A 20,399-nucleotide genomic window follows, 5' to 3' on the forward strand; every position below is an offset into this window, starting at 1 on the left:
GTTCGGAAAGTTTCATAAATTGCCTGTATTTACATTCCTGTTTCGCGATTATTGTCAGATTGCTGTGTACAATTTCCGTCGTATTGCCTTTGTGTTCACAGTAAACAATCTCAGCGCCAACAATTGTTGCTACGTTTTACGAAAGCGTTGCGAGCGGATATCGAGACGCGAAACTTCGCCAATGAGTGAAACTTTTAATTACTTCTATACTATGGATGTGTTTATGAAATACACCGGCGTTTAATTGCGGGTCTGCGCGAATTTTGCTCGAGATGAAGGGAAAGGCGAGGGAATTGATGGTACGTATCATCTCGCTATACGAAAAGTGCGCTGCATAAACTCGATGCAGTCCGCGCACTTTATTATAGTATCGGCAAACGTGTCTGGGGATATTTATACGGTCGGCGAATATTTTATTCGCACAAAACTATCTGAAACATCATCGCAATATGCAACATTTCTCCGTCACATTTTCGACGAAATACCATGGAGCGAAATGCAGATACCTACGGATGAGAAGTGTGGAAGTTGCTATCCTTTCTATGCATCGCGTGCATGAAAAACGATCTAAGGAAATAATACTTGCGCGGATGGAGATATTTCGCGAATAAATCTCGACATTTATTACGTCGACCTTTCGATTTATGTTGATTTAAATCGCATGCTTCATGTGCGTCGTGTTGCTTTCAACTCGCGAATGTCTCTATAACATGGAATAAATTAGAAATTTTATTCGCGAACGTACAACACAATAAATAATTTCAGGCATCTTCTGGAATTCCGAAAACGACAATAAGTTTATTTTAGTATCATGAGCATATAACGTTGTTGAAGCTTAATTGCAATTTTTGTATGGCAAGCATCGCGATGTAATGATTTTTTTTCATAAAGTTTCGCCTCGTCGAGACGACGTTCGCGGAATGGCGAACAATGTCACGACGCGTCATGTCTGAAAAGCTCATTAACATGGCAAACTTTTAATTATTTTCACGCCGCTTTCGCGCAATATTTACATTATATAACGACAATACTTTATAAGAAAATCATTATGTATTTTCCTTATAAAAAAGTTTTTCAATCTGCGCGATAGAGTATTTTTCTTTTTCTTACGAAGCCAACAATAAATAAACGTACGATAGGAAATGTGTTTGTGATATAACAATAAAAAATATTTATTCAAAGTTGTATAATGCAAAGTTGGATGGCTTTTTAAATTTATTAGAAACTGAAAATGAAAATTATTTCATGTCCTACTCACGTTCAAATGTAATCAATGCCTCTCTTTTGTAAATGCATGGAATAGATAGCAATATTTTAAGATAGATTATACGAAAGAGTCGACCAGAGAGATATACATAAAGTTAATTAAATTCGACAAGAACGCTATAACTCTTGCTCTGAAAATTTTGAGACATGACATGTGCGAAGAAGAGCGCTTTTAACAGTGCGTTGACACGCGTGATCGTCTATTTTGCAAGCGGGCTCGCGTGCTTCTCGTTAATAAAGTCTGTTATCGTTGAAAGCGATGCTGCTCCCTTATACCGTCGCGAATCCGATGTGTGCTTATTCAGGCACCTTGCCTCTTACCTCAAGTAAGGGTCTGATAAAGTGATTTCTGTCTCATCGACGAAACCCAGGATTAAACTCTTACGATACGTCTATGTATGTACACATATGTTATAAACAGAAAGCTATAAACTGACGATGAGTAAATGCATACGGCGATAATCGCGCGGTTCAAGTTTCGATCTATGAAATTAATTATAGTATTTCCCGGACCGCGGATACTGATTACGGACGCTCTGTAGACATAATGTATTGGGAAAAAAAATTACCACCGCGGGTAGAGGGGCGCTCGTGTCGCACAACAAATATGGCTGTCGCAAAGGTCGATTTGACATTTAAGAATACTGTTTTAAAAATTGTTAAGAAAACACAAATGTTGTCACTGCGTTTAGATACTTTGTGTAGCTATACCAATGCTACAGCCTCTTCAAGAAATATGATTGAAGGCCAGAATGTAATAAATTCTGGCTTAATTATCATGTGCGGTAAAAGTCGTAAAAAAATTTATTTATTTTCCTTGTGTCTTCATTTTTTCGTTTATTCTAATACTTCTCAATGTATTATTCACTTTTATTTTATAGAAACACACTGATTGCCGTATCTAAACAATATTAAATCGCCCTTTGTGACGGCCATATTTTTTAGTTTGTATTTCGTCCACTAGTGTCGCATGGTAAATTTATATTCCCAATATCGATGAATTTATATCCCAATATCTAACTATTAGATGTCTTCTGAACCTATCATTATCGCTATACTAAAACTAAGGCAATAAGAAAAAAATAAAAGATATTTCAAAAGAAGGGAGAGAGAAAAAGAGAGAGAACGTTGACAATAAAATAAAATTCTTTTATATCTGCTAAATAATTCGTTACTTTTAAATATCATGCTTTTCCGTCAATTACTATGGTATGTATCCCAATTCGTTACGGTATGAATTATTATGCGCGATTATACAATTAAATGAATGTAAATTATATCTCTGTCGAAATAATAAATTAAATTTCGGACAATCAAATATTATAAATCAATTCCTCCACAAGCATCATTTCGATTACGTGAAAATTTCCCTCATATTCAGGAATGTGGCGAAAAGCTCATCCAAAATGGCTGGTGTATGTTCGAGCGCGAACGTGTAATCGCGATGCAAATTACCAATGCTATTACTATTCCGATATGCAAAATGTACGGAATTGCTATAAATTATGCGTATTAAGGATCTCTCTCTCTTTCTCTCGGACATAATTCGATCGCGGTCAGACGTATTTGCTTAATATCTAACAATGTTGGCTGCCGTACATTTTGTCGTCGTTTTCACCGATAGCTTTCTGTGTCTAACGATCGCAATGGGGACAACTTTGGGCTTAAGGTTGGCGTGTATCGGTGTCCCGGCTGACATACTTTTTAGAATTGGTGCCGTGCGCGAGGGCGTGCGGTTATCGATTTCACCAAAGGCGTGATTTCGCACACGGCATTTCTCTCCCTTACCTCGAAACATTTTTCATCCGGAAGAAACTGCGTCTTTTTATGTCAGGAAGACGGGGTCTCCGATAAACGATTGATGTGGCGCGCGAGGGACAAAAAAATGCTGTATTAAGAAAAAGAAATGCGATTACATTCTTATATCTATTTCTTTTCCTGAAAATTGATGCAAAAGATATAATAAAAAAATGTATATACATGATGTATTATAATTTTACATGTATCATTTGCTGATGTATTTCTCAAATAGACGTTACCTTTTTATAAAGGAAGTTTTTCCTTCTTTTCTTTTCTTTAAATAACGGAACGAATAGTTTCAATGTACAGACTGTGAAGCTATAATACGCTATCTAAAGTGGATTCAGTACAAGGTATTCTCTTCGCGATGCAGATATCGTCTTATATCTCCATTCAATCTGATTGCAGTTCACGTTGGTGATCAGGGGGTCTATATCTATGTATAGCTCGAAAGGAGTGAAAATGTGAAAAGTGAGCAAAGGACCCCGCACCCAATCAATGGAATTTGGTTCCCGACCAAATTGAAACTGTAGTATGTTATTCATTATGACCTTCTGATCAGAAGTCTCAATGGACACAAGGTCCAAAAATCAATGGTTTTCGAGATACTGAGCTTCAAAAGTTCGATTTTTAGCTTTTTTAATACATGTATGTAAGTGAACTTTTGAAGCTCAGTATCTCGAAAATCATTGATTTTTGGACCTTGTGTCCATTGAGACTTTTCAGGAGGTCATAATGAATAACATACTACAGTTACAACAAATTTGGCCGGGAACCAAATTCCATTGATTGGGTGCGAGGTCCTTTACTAGATGTTGACTAATGAAATTATAAATATTCTAGTAAATTTGCTCATTTTTCACATTTTCACTCCTTTCGAGATAGATAATGGACCTCTAGGAGGACGATAGGAATGTCAAGATCGCAGATTGTTTCTTTTGCCGCTCAGAAATGTTTGACAGGCAATCGATCAATCGGAGGGAAGCGGACCAGGAAGCGGAAGTTTCAATGCATGCACATAGGAACAATCGCGCGCGACCGCGCTTCGACAACGGATATTCCATCACGCGTTATCTCTAGATACGTGTTAGTGTTCTCATCGCGCACACAGCTATGATATATCTCACGGCGCGCGAATAAAGCTTTAATCACAAATTATAAAGTGAAGCCGCTTAAATTGCACTGTAGTGGAAATTAACGTAGTCCGATAACAGATAGTGTTAGCTAGAAAGGAGTGAGAGGATGAAATATTTCCTGCGAACCCCGGCAATCTCTCTACGGTTATAAATGCCCACCGATAATGAAGCATCGGATTAACAAAGAACTGGAATAACTTTGAATAGCACAATTCCACTTAATACTATCTATCGCGTGTAGTAGATAAAATTATTTTATTTTACGCGCTTACATAGTTCCTCATAATTTTACATTTTACCTGCATTATTTTTTTTTTTATAAACGCGTATAAATTGTAAAATATTCGAGTTAAAGAAGAAAAAAATATCTCTAATTATAAGCTTTCTCGCAGAAAATTTCTTGGAATTTTCAACGAGAAATAGAGCGAACTCAGATGTAAGTGCAGTTTCGCGCACCAGCTATTTCATTCACTTATACACGAAGAACGTACACGAAGAATCTCAGCGAGATATAGTATCCGCAAGCCATCGACCGAAACGCGCGGACAAGAAATTAATTACTTTTTTGCCACCGAAAGCCCCACACATCCGCCCGTTTAAATCGCGTCCGTATCATTTTACAGTCGTCAATCAAACACTCTTCCCTGGATTCTTCCCTTTGGTAGCGCGGATCGCGTTAGAATAGATAGATTTATCATTGAAAATAAGTTACTGTGAAAAATGATAGCTGCTCAGATATACATGTCCGATATATCATTGAACAAAATTTCGTGCATTATTCCTTTGCAAAGGTTCGCATCGAATAAAAAAAAATGACTCCGCTACTAGAAAAATAATTGGAAATCACGGACATCTAATAATTCGATTCGTTGGAAAATCCAAGAGCGAATCTGGGATTCGACCATCCGCGGCATTCATTCGGAGATTCGCTCTAAGCCAAGGAATTTCACTTACACGACGTTCACTGGAATTCTTACGTAAGGGGAGCTGTCGTGATGGTCAGTAGTATCCTTCCAACCGATTTATTGAGCCAACACGACGCCGCTCGTCCTTGCTCGCGTGCGTCGGGGTTGCACGATGTATCGGCTCTCAGAAAGAAAAGAAGAGAGAGGGAGAGGGAGAGAAAGCGTGCAACGCGCAGGGATGCATCGCGCACGTAACGCAAATGAAACTTAAATGAGTAACTAAATCCTGCGGGTCACGCGAGCACGATCCCGTCGACTTTTATTGGCGTTTTCAAGAGTAAAGACCGGGGTGCGTACTTGTAAGCTAATGAATCGCCGGCCGTAAGAGCATGAAAGACGAGTCTTATCCTTCTACCTCTTTCTCTCCACTGTTCGTTCGAGAGGTCGACGCGAGCAAGCGATCAAATTATACGGATATTTATCGCGGCTCGTGTAGCTAAACAGTCCAGTCTCGCTAACTGAATAAAGCGCCACTTCGATAATTGGCGATAGCGGTGCGAGCGCGAATTCGCGGTCATGAGTCGGTAGTAAATCAACGTCGTTGTTTCGACGGCGATTGTTATTATTATTATCCAGCTAATGGCCGGTTAAATATCCAGTCTCGTCGAACAATTATTATTCGCACAATAACGTATCATCGTTAAATAAAAGTGATATAGAGACGCCGATTATAATTGGAAAAAAAAATTACCACCGCGAGTAGAGGGGCTCGTGTCGCATAATAAATATGGCTGTCGCAAAGGGCAATTTGACATTTAAGAATACTGTTTTAAAAATTATTAAGAAAACGCAAATGTTGTCACTGCGTTTAGATACTTTTTGTAGCTATACCGATGCTACACCCTCTTCAAGAAATATGATTGAAGGCCAGAATGTAATAAATTCTGGCTTAATTATCATGTGCGGTAAAAGTCGTAAAAAAATTTATTTATTTTCCTTGTGTCTTCATTTTTTTGTTTATTCTAATACTTCTCAATGTATTATTTACTTTTATTTCATAGAAACACACTGATTGCCGTATCTGAACAATATTAAATCGCCCTTTGCGACGGCCATATTTTTTAGTTTGCGTTTCGTCCACTAATGTCACATGATAAATTTATATTCTCAATAGAGAAAACAATACACACGCATGTTTAGATGTATCTATCATCGCTAAAGATCATTAAAATCGTCTGATTATTTAATCATTGACATTAAAAGTAACAATGCTTTTCTTTTCGTTATAATTATAATTACCGTAATTGCGCATGAAATTTATTGGTTTGCGACTCGAGCAATGACATCACCTTGAATAAACTTGTACCAACGCGAAGAACTATATGTATTGATAAAAGGGTAGGGTGCAGCCGTGCAATTGAGAAAATTGCACATGTATCGTTTTCACCCTCCTGTTACAGGGGAACCCAGACTATAGGGTACAAGCGGAGGAATCTTCCGGTTTAGTGCAGCCAATATGGGCTCCGCCAAAATAAATTTACGATAAATAATGTTCCTGCACCTTGTGCATGCTATAAGGAAAATCAATTTTAATAAATAATGCTTTACGGAAGCACTTTCTAAAAGTGAATCAGTGAAAATATTAATATAAACAATGAAATAAAATTTTATTGAATAGTTCATTGATCTTCAGTGAAACGGTTATTTTTTTGTTATTTATCTTATATCTCACTCATTATGGTGAAAGTAAAATTCACTGTAAAATCAGTAAATTTAATTATAAAACCAATAATCGCTAATTCATTTGTTTACCTCTACGATGCTAGCTCTCTCGTATTTAAGTTTTAGTCGTGAGAATTATATAAAGTTTGCAAAGGGCGACAAATAAAATTAAAAGTATTAGTTGTATTTAATTTTTGATATACTCTTAATAGATTTGATATACTCTTAACTTCAGGTATTAAATCGAGTTTATAAATCGGACAAATAACAAATAAATATCCGGCGAATATACAAAAATAATCCGTTCATTATCTATTTAAAATGGAAAGTTCAATATGCATGTAATAAAATAAAATTTTTAATATAAATATAAATAAGATATACATATAGTAAACATAAATAAAATTTTTAATTTTATATGAAACAGATAAATTATAGTTTAATATTTTAGTGATTGAAATATTACTAATTCTTTCAATGAAATATTAGTGATTTAAAATACTATACTTATGCTACAATCAGTGACTATTTATTATTTTTTAGTGATAATACACTGATTCATTTTTAGAGAGTAGTTCGAGTCATCATGATTAAATTTCTGTAACATTTGGAAATACGTTGAAATCTTTTTTTTTATATATTCCTTCTTATGAATATCGTGTGAATTTTTTCTAATTGCCCACCCTTTCGCATTATCGGTACATTTTCTATCGGGAAACTTCCGCAATTCGTTAGATTTATCGTGGTAATGTACTTTAATACTCCGCTCGCTTTTAGATTTAGTTTTCTCCTTTTTAAGTTTTACTTTAGTAAAGTGTGAAATAAACGAAAAAAGAATGTGTTATCTGTTCCTCTTGAAACTTGAATCGCGTTAAGATACTGGCGGATAATTTACAGCGTAATTGAATCTCTATTTAAATATGCATAAAATACAATCTTAAATTTGAATCAATTACGCTAATAAATATAATTTAAAATACGTGCTCGTAATCGAGTTTGTCCTGGAATAATTTTATTATTTTCGCTAATGACAAAAAGATTAATATGGCTAAATAGAATACATCATATTTTCGTCGAAATTTTGTTGAAATAGCACGCATCGATCAAATTTATTTTTTTTCGAATTTATTCGCGACAATTAGTAGCATTATTCCGTATCGTTTTGCAATTGTTGATGTCCTGCGAGCATTTATGTTAAATGACGCGAACGGTTTTGCGAAATCTCTGGATGGACTGTTGAAACGCGTTCAGAAGCCGCAATGCGGTGTTCTCTAATTATTCGAGGGTAATTAGAATATCAATAATCTATCGCCGCGTACGTGACAATGCGTATTCGCGCGACAATTGTCATCAAGTCAAAGGATAGTCAAACAATTTCGAGGTGTGACGCTGCGAATCATCGATCTGATTTCGTCGTGTAGCAGACACACTGATACTCATTAATATCTGACTATATAAGAGAGAGAATCGTAAATTCCTCGACGATAAATTATACAATAAAGCGCACCGCGTTAATGCACTTGGTACGTTCGCAGTCGGCAAAGTTGAAGATAAATTAGCTCCAACTTCGCGTATAGCGTACTCTCGTGAACGGAGAGGGAATGGCCCCGAACGGCTTTAGGAGCTCCGTAATTTCAGCACGTTTCGCGATTGATAAACGTTCCGCAAAATTTCCGCCAGCAATTTCCCCGCTCGCCATTGTCCCTGAGGCGAGAATCGCCATTGTTCGTCTAGTGGCATCGGCTAATTTCATCGACCGGTCCCGGCGCCGCTAACGAGCTCACCGCGAAGCGGACATCCACGTGGACGGGATCGACATCAAGGTCGGCAACGAGAGGTGCGAGGGTGCGACTGGAAAATCACGGGTGTCATCGCAGCCCATAGTTATACGATGGCTCGTGTGTAATCGGCAACCCCGATGGCTGAGAGCGTGGCCAATTCGGCCAACCATTGATTTGTAGGATTGGCCCCCTGTTCGTGCCGTGCTATTCCCCTCGAATGGACCGGTTCGGTCAATCGGCGGCGCGAAGCCGCGTGTTTATCGGCTCCGATCTGGAAAAATATTTTCTCCCACCGTCGAGGGGAGGAAGAGATCCTAATCATGTTCCGGATGCTTTTCCTTTTCGTTTGGTCTTTTCTTGCCGCAAGTCTCTATTTCTCGTCGTAAAATTGGAGATCCTCCTTCGACCTTATGCAATCAAATTGTGACTGTTGATTGCGATGATTATTTTTACGAAAGTAAAAGTACGATGAACATACTAATTCTTGAATTTTTGTAGATTCAATAATCCCTGACTGCATCGACTGACTTTCAATATTTATAAATGCTTCGCTATTCGTCTATAGTCAATTGTGTATGTCATATTAATTATTTTAGAATCAATGTAAATTAAGCGCAAACTTCTCTTTTTTGTACATATTTCTTTCACATTTATATTTTTATTTTATTTATATTTTAAATTAGAATTTATATCTTATTGTTACAATATTTTCATTTAAAAATAATTTAAAAATTTCTAAAATTTAAAAATGTGTAATACACACACTAATATACAGGGTGTCTCAGTTATCTTCCGTCATTTTTCAAAGACAAATTCCTGGGATCATTTGAAGATTTTTCCTCAGCGAAAATGTCAATGAAGGCCATCATTTTTTGCATGTTCCCGATTTTTGTCATCTATATCTTTGCAATTAAGTCTTAAATTAAAACTCAACTAAAGTAAATTCTATTTAAAATTAATCAAAGAATGTGGTTTTGTTAATATTTTATTTCTACAAAGGTTAGTTTACGAAAAACCCCTTATTTCCAATCACTTATAATTCGAAAATTATTAGTGTCTCAACATTTTCATTGAGGAAAAATCGTCTTCAGATGATCCCAGGAATCTGTCTTTGAAAGATGACGGAAGATAACTGGAACATCCTGTATGTATTCTAAGAGATATTTTATATAAAATAAACTTATGTGTTTATTTAAAAAAAATTTTTTTTTCTCATACTTTGATGTTGAAATAAGACGTTAATCTTAATCCTATGCACTATTGCAGAGTCCATCGCGTTTACCGTCATCAGCATTAGCTAAGAAAACGATCATTTCGTCGAAGAGACCTGATGAAATTAAGAGAATCCAAAGCTTATTCCTGGATTATCGTTATCCAATTAAGGATTCGCAGAGCAATGAGCCTCAACGAAATGCAGCTTTCTCTTTCGCACCCCTCGAGCACAACCCTCGATCGACCAGTATCAGCCATCGTATTCAGTGTATTCATTGGCTTTTGCTAACCGAATCGACCTGAAGTCGAAGCAAAGTTTATCGACGAGCTTTTAATATCACTCGGATTAGTAAAGTTCGAATTGTTCCCGATTGTTTTCGATTTGTCCGTCGTCGTCGGCTTTTTGTGACTCACGGGACGCCTATTAGAGCCAAGATTAAAGCGCATAGAGTAAATTCGTTAATCAAAATAAACATTTATTACAATGCACTTGCAAATGCGACGACGATCATTAAATAAAATATCATCTCGATAAATCATTATTCTTTCAGGGACGATGTTTTCTAAAAATTATTTATAAAAATATCTCGTATCGGATATCTTGGACATGTCGGGCTGAACTAAAGATATGAATTTTTGAAGAGACACGTTTCACACGAAGTTAAAGTGAAAATGCGATGCTCGGACCGTCAAAACTTCGACGCGCATCAAAATTTAATAATTTCCCTTGAAACACATAAATACGGAAGGAGTTAAAGGACAGTCTGATGAAGCATTCGGAGGTTTCTGAAGTATTCTGGAATCTGTTTATGCTAATGCTATATCTCAAAACGCGAAACCGTGAAAACTCGACCCTCGTCGGTCGCACATCACATCGTACACCGGAAATCTTTCATTGTCGACAATTCAGACAATTCGACGCTTGACAGATCAGATTTACAACGAGTGTTGTTAATTCGTGTCGCTAATTTGACGCTTTGGGAGTTCGACCGATTTTTTATCGACGGGCGTGGCATGTCAACCCGTTTCGTTTCACACGTCACTTGCAAACCTATTCAGGATCGCATTACAATTTGAGTATAACAATCCGATAACGTCACCTAAAATGATTTATGTATCTGTATCGTATCTGATTCGCGTCATATTCATCTGATAAAGAGATCGATACATTACGGAAGAATAAATCCGAATATCATTAATTTCTACCGTGTTTTAGATGTCATTGAAGAGCATTTTGCAACGATAACACATAGCTCTTTTTGAATTTCAAATAGAGCGCGTCAGCTGCTTCCAAGCGTAGTTTTGCAATAGATTTTACAATTCTAATTTTATTTTGAATATATTTAGAGAGTAACTTTAAATCTCTCTTATTTGTATAAGAATATAAAGACACAGTTATTATTTTATGTGCATAAAAGATCAGAGCATTATTCTCTACTCAGTAACGATAAAAATCCAGTAAAATGTAGCCGGCCACTCGGTAGCGATAATGTCAGAGAGAAACAAAAGTTTTTGTTACTCCAACTGAAGTGGCAGAAGCATTAATCGTAAAATTCTTTCAGGGATCCAAACTGCAAAACGCGATGAAAACTGCATGATATTACACTTGTACGTGGGTCTCTTCGCTGATGAAGCTACTTCAAATCTCTATTTCCGTTTCTCGCGTAACAGTGTCCGCGTGGTAACGTAGCGTCAAGTGTCTCTAACATCAAGGAAACTGCATCAAGCAACATCATCTCCTCAGAGTTGCCTCGAGAGGCATGCGGAAGCGCGTTTTAACATGAAGGGAAGTGGCGGCCCAGTTTCTACACGCACATGGATATCTATGGTCAGAGACAGCTGGCTTGCTTTGACGTATAGTATGGCGCAAGAGAGGTCAATTTAAGCACAGCATGTCTCTTTTACACATTAACGACGATGTCAGCGATAAACACAAGTTGTCATTTAAATTAAACCTTATGCGCTTCTAGAAGATGCTTTCAAATCGATTTAATAATAGTACAAAAAAAAGAAAAACGTTTAGAGACCCCTGTGTCGGCCATAAATTCTCTAACTCTCTTCAACAGTTTACGCAAATCTTTCGTTTGGTTAAAGATAGAAAATATTATCTTGTAAAGAGAGAAGTCAAATGATGTGATGTGTAAATTATCTCTCGCTATAAAGAGATAATCGCCATTTTTTGTAGTGTTTATAGAAAATGTTATATCATCATGCATGATATAAGGAATATATATATATATATATACATATACATATACATACATACACATACATATATATATATATATATATATATATATATACACAGGGTGTCCCAGTTATCTTCCGTCATCTTTCAAAAACAGATTCCTGGGATCATTTGAAGACGATTTTTCCTCAGCGAAAATGTCAATAAAGGTCATCATTTTTTGCATGTTCCCGATTTTATCATGATCTTTGCAATTAAGTCTTAAATTAAAATTCAACTAAAGTAAACTCTATTTAAAATTAATCAAAGAATGTGGTTTTGTTAATATTTTATTTCTACAAAGCTTACGAAAAATCCCTTATTTCCAATCACTTATAATTCGAAAATTATTAGTGCCTCGACATTTTCGTTGAGGAAAAATCATCTTCAGATGATCCCAGGAATGTCTTTGAAAGACGGAAGATAACTGGGACACCCTGTATATATATAAGGTGTCCCATTTTAATCGATGACCCCGAGTAACTTTTTTAATTTTGATTTTTGTAGGAAAAAATGTTTCAGACAAAAGTTGTATGGCTTGAAGGGGGACATAAGATGGTCTTTAGTTTGACATTGAAGAGTCACCTGTAGGTCACGTGCAGGTCTCATCCAACTTTTTAAATGGGATACCCTGTATGCTTTTGCATATTTTTTTAGTTCATCTCGAGAGCTTTCCAAAACATTATAATTAAGTTAGTTATAATTAAGTTAATTTTCATTAAGTACTTTGCGAGTTATGAGGCTTGAAATAATATCCTAATTTTACATAAACTGTAAAATATCTAGTAAAATATTTATTTTTCGATTATCCTATCTTAATACTTTTATGTACAAAATAATGAGAGGAATCAATTGGTGTAAAGGAAAAGCACAGTTGTTTTTAAGAAAAAATATGAAATTGTTAATTGCAAATTACATATTTTTTCTTCGAAATAATTATGTGTTTTCTTTACAGCAATTGATTCCTCTCATTATTTTGTACATAAAAGTATTAAGGTAGGATAATCGAAAAATGAATATTTTACTAGATATTTTATGGTTTATGTAAAATTAAGAAATGATTTCAAGCCTCATAACTCGAAAAATACTCAATGAAGAAATACTTTATTATAGTGTTTTGAAAAGCTCTCGAGATAAGCTACAAGAATAAGTAATAAAAAATAGGGGGTTCCATTAAAAAAATTGAAGGTGGTCTTCAAACAACTTTTCAAGATAAAACCAATGATACCATCTTATGTCCCCCTTCAAGCCATACAACTTTTGTCTGAAACATTTTTTCCTACAATCAAAATTAAAAAAGTTATTCGGGATCATCGATTAAAATGGGACACCCTGTATATAATATATGTATATATAATATATACATATGTGTATAATCATACATATATACATACATAATATATAATATATATACTTACACTATATATATAATTACACTAATTATATTAAAATGCGTGTAAAAATATTCTGTAAAAATGACAGTCTCATACAAGACATAAATTGCGATTTTAAGACAGTTATCACAGAAATAGCGCGCATGCTATTAGATTATCGCGTTTCCGTCCTAGTCAACCTTGGCACTGACATATAGCGTTATCGAACGATATAACCAGCGCAATTATAATTATTCTAAAATAATTGTCAATGTTTTTAATGTAAAAAAAATAAAATCACGATCAGACACGTAGCTTTGTTTTTCCATTTAATTTTTTAGATGTCGCTTTAAATTGCACTCACCGAGATTCGACACGTTCGCGTAAAGGTAATAAAGCAGCCAGCGGCACCATCGAAACAGCCAGATAGCCGAATGCTGAAAAACGACGAGTTCGATCATCGTCGCGTGGATATTAAATCCGACGATCGGCTTCGGTTCCGAGTAATGCGACCCGCGCATCGACGATCCGCGTACTGAAGTGGCCCACATTTTATAAACGCCGGCGTATCACTGCATAATATGTGGGGACCATCTAACTGAGAGAAAAGGAGAGCCGACAACCAAGAGCGAGCGAGAAAAAAAAACGATGCGCGCTTGTTTCCCCCTACTTGAGATCAAACGAATGACGCCATTTGAAATTAGGATAAAGATCCGGATGTTGGATTTCTCGTGCCCTTGGCGTCATCCATGAATTTATATAGAAGAGACTGCAAAATGATGTAATGATGCCAGACGATTATTTCGGCCTTTTTTAAACTTTCTCATTCATTTTCCCCCCTTTTCTTTCTCTCTTTCATTATATATATATATATATATATATATATATATATATATATGTACTAGTTTATATTAATTAAAATATTAATTTTTAATCAGTAATCGTTATCTCACTTTTTATATCTCATCGTCTATCTCAAATCATAAAGCAAAAAAAACTTATCAAACTTCAATAACAACAAATGCAAAATTATTCATAAGGAAGATTGCTCGCGATTCAATCTGAAATGGTAATGGTGGAAGTAATTAACACCTCATCGCGTTGGGATCCGAACAAAGATGGTAGATTTGCGCAATTATTAAATTTGTCTCGTAGCGCGGAGCATTCGTTGTAAATGTTGACGAAATAGGGAGAAGTTAGTTCAGTGGCAAAGCTATCAAGGGGTTATTTTCCCATCCGGTATATCCGGTATAATATATACAGCGTGCAGGATAGATATGCTCAGTACTTCCGTTGCGGTAGTTAAACACTATTCCACCTTCAAATTGTCTATCATCGAATCTGTGGCGCGTCATCAAGGAACTGAACTTTTCGCATTAAGCGGAAACGCGAATTTCATCAAAATATGACAGGCTATTTCTGTCTTGCGTACTAACTTTTGAGTCGTGGCATAAAATCTTTCTCAAAAGACAAAACGCGAAATCGTTCTCAAATCGCGAATTTCATCTCAAATCGCAAAATTTCGTTTTTTGTTTGATTTTCATATTATTTCGTCTATTTGAGCATATATTTAACAATAAATAAAGAAGGTATTAAACTATAGTATTGTCCGCGACAGCGATTCGTTCTCCTTGCAAGAATTCCCACGAAACGAACTGGAAGTGTCGTCGCGCACTGTACAAACTGAAACGAACTGGAAGCCTTGTATAAAAATAATCGCTATCGATATCTCTCTCAACTCATATTTTTTCATATATTCAGATTTTAGAAACAAAAAATTTATCTAGTTTTCAATTTTAGTTTTGTTCAATGATAGAGGAGAAATTTAATAATCTATTTCCTATTTATTACTTCTAAATTAAGATGTTAAAATCAAAGAAATCCTATTTTTTATTTTTCCTAGTTGTGTTATTAATAAAAATTAATGTATTATTGTAAAAATTAATTGTATTATTAATAAAATCACTATAAAAAATCACTATAAAAAATGTGTGAAGACCATTTCTCCTCTTCCTAACCATAAAATATATCTATGCGCTACAGTTATGAGTAACAGGTGTCGATAATTCATTTCAAAAAAATTTCTAAAATTTAAGTCGAAATAATAGAAAATCAAAATAATAGGTAAAACGCGATAAAACGCGAAATTTTGGAATCAAATCGCGAAAACAGTCAACATAAAATACGAAAAGTTCAATTCACTGGTCATCATCCCTCCAAGATCTTCGTGACAAACGGAATAGGATAATAAAGTTGATAGTAGCAAAAAGTGTGTATTCTCTTTTTGTAGTAGAATTACACTTTTTTTATTTCGGATTTATATCCATTAAAAAACTTTTTAATCTTTTCAACTTCTGGGGGATGCATTGGAAGAATGCAGTCCCGAGAAGAGATGATTCGGTTGCGAGGTTAGGTTAGGTTAGGTTAGGTACAATCGGATATTTATATATAAAGCTACATAGTGGCTTTGGCACCACCCACTCGACGAGAACACGACGTATAAACAGGATATAGTCGGATACGAGCCAGGAAATATACGTGGCGCAAAAGGACACGAGGTTGAGGCGCAAGGACATTCCGCTTGTATAAGCTTATATTATCGTCCTTTTTTCTCGCTGGACACACAAACTTTATGCGAGACATTATCGTTCCGGCAACGCGCCTCATAAAAGAATTCTTAGAATCAAAGGATCCTACTGGAATTCGTAAAATTCCTGCAAACGCGACATGTCCTGCAGAAATAGTAACCGGCTTAGCCTGTTTACGACTTTTTCTCTTTTTTTACAATCGTCGATACGCGATAAACGTGATCTTTAATAGCGATTATAATTTTCAAGAAAACGCCATCATGATCAAATCCAATAAATTCGTATACAGAGACATCCTTTGTGATAGATTCATAACACAGGCTTGCGAAGTTTTTTTTTAAGATGCAGTGATTTCCGATGTAATTTTGTGAGCTGAATTCGAATCTGGCCGCCGAATTTGCGTAGCACGTCACGTTTTTGAGTAATTTGTAATTGAATGGCTCAAAAATCGCTATTTTGGCCAATTTTATGAATTTATTGCGAGGAAACCAAATTTTTTGAAATATTTCTGCCAATGGCATCGTATAATACTCACTTTCGCCTTTCAAATCCACTTTCGATTACCGCTGCACGATTTTTTTCGCTGAGATATATAAGTATAACGTTGTAAGAAAATTTACGTTAAAGAAAATTTATATAGACATCAATATGGTAGATACATGATCTTGAAATTTGAAAAGACTGACATATGTCAGGTTCGGTTGGCCAAAAAAATATTGTAAAGAAATGTTTAATACAGTTGTTACACATTTTGATAAATTTTTCTAAATTTTATGCCTTTCTATTGTGATTCTATTCGCCATATTGGATGCGCCATTTTTAATTTCAAAAGGTGACAGAAGGTATTTAAAAATATATATTTTTATCCTAATTTTGATTTGTAGTGAGATGGAGAGGTGGCATGGTTGATTTAGAATGGCTTATTAAATCCCTATGCATGACCAGTCTTATAACTTGTATATCTGAGCAAAAAAAAATCGTGGAGCGGTAATCGAAAGTGGATTCGAAAGATGAAAGTGAGTACTATACGATACCATTAACAGAAATATTTCAAAAAATTTGGTTTATTCACAATAAATTCATGAAATTGGCCAAAATAGCGATTTTTGGGCTATTCAACTACAAATAACTCAAAAACTTGACGTGCTACGCAAATTCGGCGGCTAGATTCGGATTCAGCGCACAAAATTACGTCAAAAATCACTATTGCATCTTAAAAAGAAATTTTGACCCCCTTTTTTGCAGGCCTGTGTAATTTAAGATACAGTGAAGATTACAAAGTTTTAAATAAAAAAATTGAAAAAATATGATTTATTGTGTTATGATGATACCAGATCTTAAAGCTGCGATATCACTTCAATATCTATCCTAGGATATGTTTTCATCGTAGACTTATATGTCATTAAATAATTCTGAAGTTACGCTTAAATGGAGAGTGAAAATAAAATTTATAGCGAGAAAAGTCAATATTTGAAATGCATGGGAATGAAAAAGAAAAATATCCGCGTTCTGTGGAGAGCCAACACGTCACAGATGAAATGTGAAAAATGAAATATTGACAGCTCACACTTGACCCACATGCGATATAAAGAGCGAGTGCTGTGAAGTGCTGAACAAAATGCACGTGCTCGCGTAATAAATGGAAAAGGTGGTGAGCACGCCCACGCGAAATGAAAAATAATTGCAAATCCACTCATAAATAGAATTGCAGAGAAATGCACAGTTATTTAATTAATAAATAATACTTTTTTCACGTAATTATATTAATTATATCAAAATCAAAATCACTCGACTTTCAAATCAAATCGTAATTATATGGAACGATTATCCGTCACAAATGACATTTCGATCACTGGTTCCTTCAAATCGCTCGTTCTTGTGCAATCTAGCTGAGACATAAATGTATCTTGAGAAGCATTGCACATTGCTCGACTTGGCGAACTCTGACCTCGTTTTCAACGGAAATTTCGTATCTTATGACCGTTACGTCATCGTCTCGGAGATATCGGACCCGATTGGCACGTTGTTTCCGATTCTGACGTATATAAATTCTCGTGGTGGCTCCGTCTCGGCAACGCTACAATGGCATTGAATTTATGACCCTTACCTGATCACGGTTCCATGAATCGGCCACGAATTCTCCCGGAGCGATCTCAGGCAATTTCGGCTGCACCTGGCACGTATGCCCCGACGAAAGCGGAGTAAGTTCACCGTTGCATAATGACGAACGATGATTCACGAGTAAGTCGCACGCCGACCCATATAGTTCCTCCTCTCTCTTCCTTAATGCGGCGAATAACTAATTCATGGGGTCCTTCATATCTGCAAGATTATGAAAATTATGTTGGCGTTAAAGGAACCGTTCAATGCGATATTTATGATTGCAAAAGCTTTAAAGAAATATAAGAAATTTTAAATTATCCCTTATATAAAGTATCTTTTATATAAAGTATTTTAAAAAGACATGAGCGCAGGATATATTAATCAGAATTAGGATTGCACGAGATACCAAGATTAGTCTTGATATTGTCTTATCTTGTCTTGAATTTCAAGACAAGATCAAAACAAGATTTTTAATTAATTATCAAGACAATACTAAGACTAAGACTATCAAGATTATTAGTCTTGTCAAGATTATTGGTTCTCAAAAAAACTAAAATATTTATATTTATAAATGAAAAAAAATCACTATATACGAATTTTACAAAATTTTATTCAATAAAAACATTTATATTGATAAATTTAAAAACATTTAATATTAATACAATATAACATTTTTATAGATTAGAAATCAAACTCGCAAATTTTAGACATTAAAGAGCATTTCATCCAGGAATTGATGCACATTAGTGCTTTTAAAGATTTAATTTGTAATCTGGTTCTATTTTTTGACATAGAGTTTCTATTGAGAAAAGTCTTTCTATTGGCACGGACGAGGCAGTTGAACTTAAAATGTCTCGAGCCATTTTTGACAATGTGGGATAAATATGAACCTGATTTTTTTACCGCTCAAAAATATTTATATCTGCACATTCCCTTGGAGCCTGTAAATAGTTATTAATTTCTGTTTTCCATGAAATAGTAAATGTTTTTTTTAAGTAAATAGACGGCATTTACATCAATTACATAATAATTATAATTAAAATATAATACAATATATATAATTATTTCAAATTATATTACAAAAATTATGTTGAATATTATTTAAATAATTTTTTAATATTAGATAAAAAATTGTTAATAAAATCGAGACAAGACAATATAAGACGAGATTTTTGCTACCAATATTCACTAAAGACCAAGACAAGATTTAAATTTTTGAAAATTTTAAATACCAATACAATATTTTTACGAATATTGTCTTGTCTTGGGTCTTGTGCAACCCTAATCAGAAATAAGAGAAATGTCATTTTTGTTCCACAAATATATGAACACGATATACAAAATATGTCCATCCAAATGTGCCGCATAAAAATAAGTTTTCCGCGTTATAAAAGTGGTCCTGTCATCGCCTCTATTTCACGGAACGCACGTGCGCGAAGAGCTTTTACAGAAATGACAGGTTAAAAAAATGGAACAATTCTTGAATCGGTTACGTTCCAATTTCACAGCACCTCCCGCTTTATTTTCACGTCATGTTTCACTCGAAATCGCGAAAAGAATGGTAAGGACGATCGGGGAGGCAAACGGGCGGGGAGAATGGAGATGGAAAAAAATACCTAACCAACGCTAGCAAGCTAATAATCTAGGTCCATAAACTCTATTTATCCTTCTCTCTTTTGTTTCCCGGATGAAAGTGGAGGTATATTATAACATAAAGATATCTTATTTTTTGCCTATGGGATCAAGGAGATGATAATCTCGCGCGAGACGTTACACAGCGCGGCTGACTCTTCGTAAACCATCCCATACAGCTCAGAAGCTTGCTGCAACGTTGCTGCAATGTTACAATGTTGCTCACTGTAGTGTAATGTTGCAGCAATAATGCAGAGACATTATTTTGTAATATTACTTTGGCAATGTTGCAGTAACGTTTTAACATAGCGAAAATGTATAACATGTGTTCTTTTACTTGCCGCTACGCGGCGACATCCAATTTGACTAACTCGTATTCGAATTCATCTAATTGTAAGATGGATATAAGGTCTACAAAGGATTAATGTAGTAATTATATTTCTTGTCTTATCAGTTTAATTTCTGCTGATAAATTGACTTGATTTACTTAATATTCTGAATCCTAATGAAGGATCTAGATTAAAACAAATAATTTGTTTAATAATCTGGATTCTTCATTGGGTTTTAGAATATTAAACAGATTTTTTTTTAAATTGGAAATGGATAAATTGGAATGGATAAATAGGAAATAATTCATTTATTGCACGTATTAAA

The 20,399-nt window shown here is 35.1% G+C and overlaps 1 protein-coding gene and 1 pseudogene across 2 annotated transcripts in view; both read right to left on the reverse strand.

Annotated features, from left to right (window-relative positions):
* LOC105251103 (kazrin) overlaps positions 1-20,399 on the reverse strand; it is a 184,548-nt gene that overhangs the window by 148,822 nt on the left and 15,327 nt on the right. The window contains exon 2 of one of the 2 annotated variants that reach the window (XM_025414127.1): positions 18,118-18,332. The gene's annotated coding sequence lies outside the window, so the exon portion shown is untranslated. Of the gene's footprint in view, positions 1-13,786; positions 13,950-18,117; positions 18,333-20,399 lie in introns of those variants that run through there. The other variant, XM_025414126.1, reaches the window with a different exon arrangement.
* LOC112639588 lies at positions 1,584-20,052 on the reverse strand (annotated as a pseudogene).

This window comes from Camponotus floridanus, unplaced genomic scaffold (genome assembly GCF_003227725.1).
Source record: "Camponotus floridanus strain SB8 unplaced genomic scaffold, Cflo_v7.5 scaffold77, whole genome shotgun sequence".
Taxonomy (NCBI): Eukaryota; Metazoa; Arthropoda; class Insecta; order Hymenoptera; family Formicidae; genus Camponotus; species Camponotus floridanus.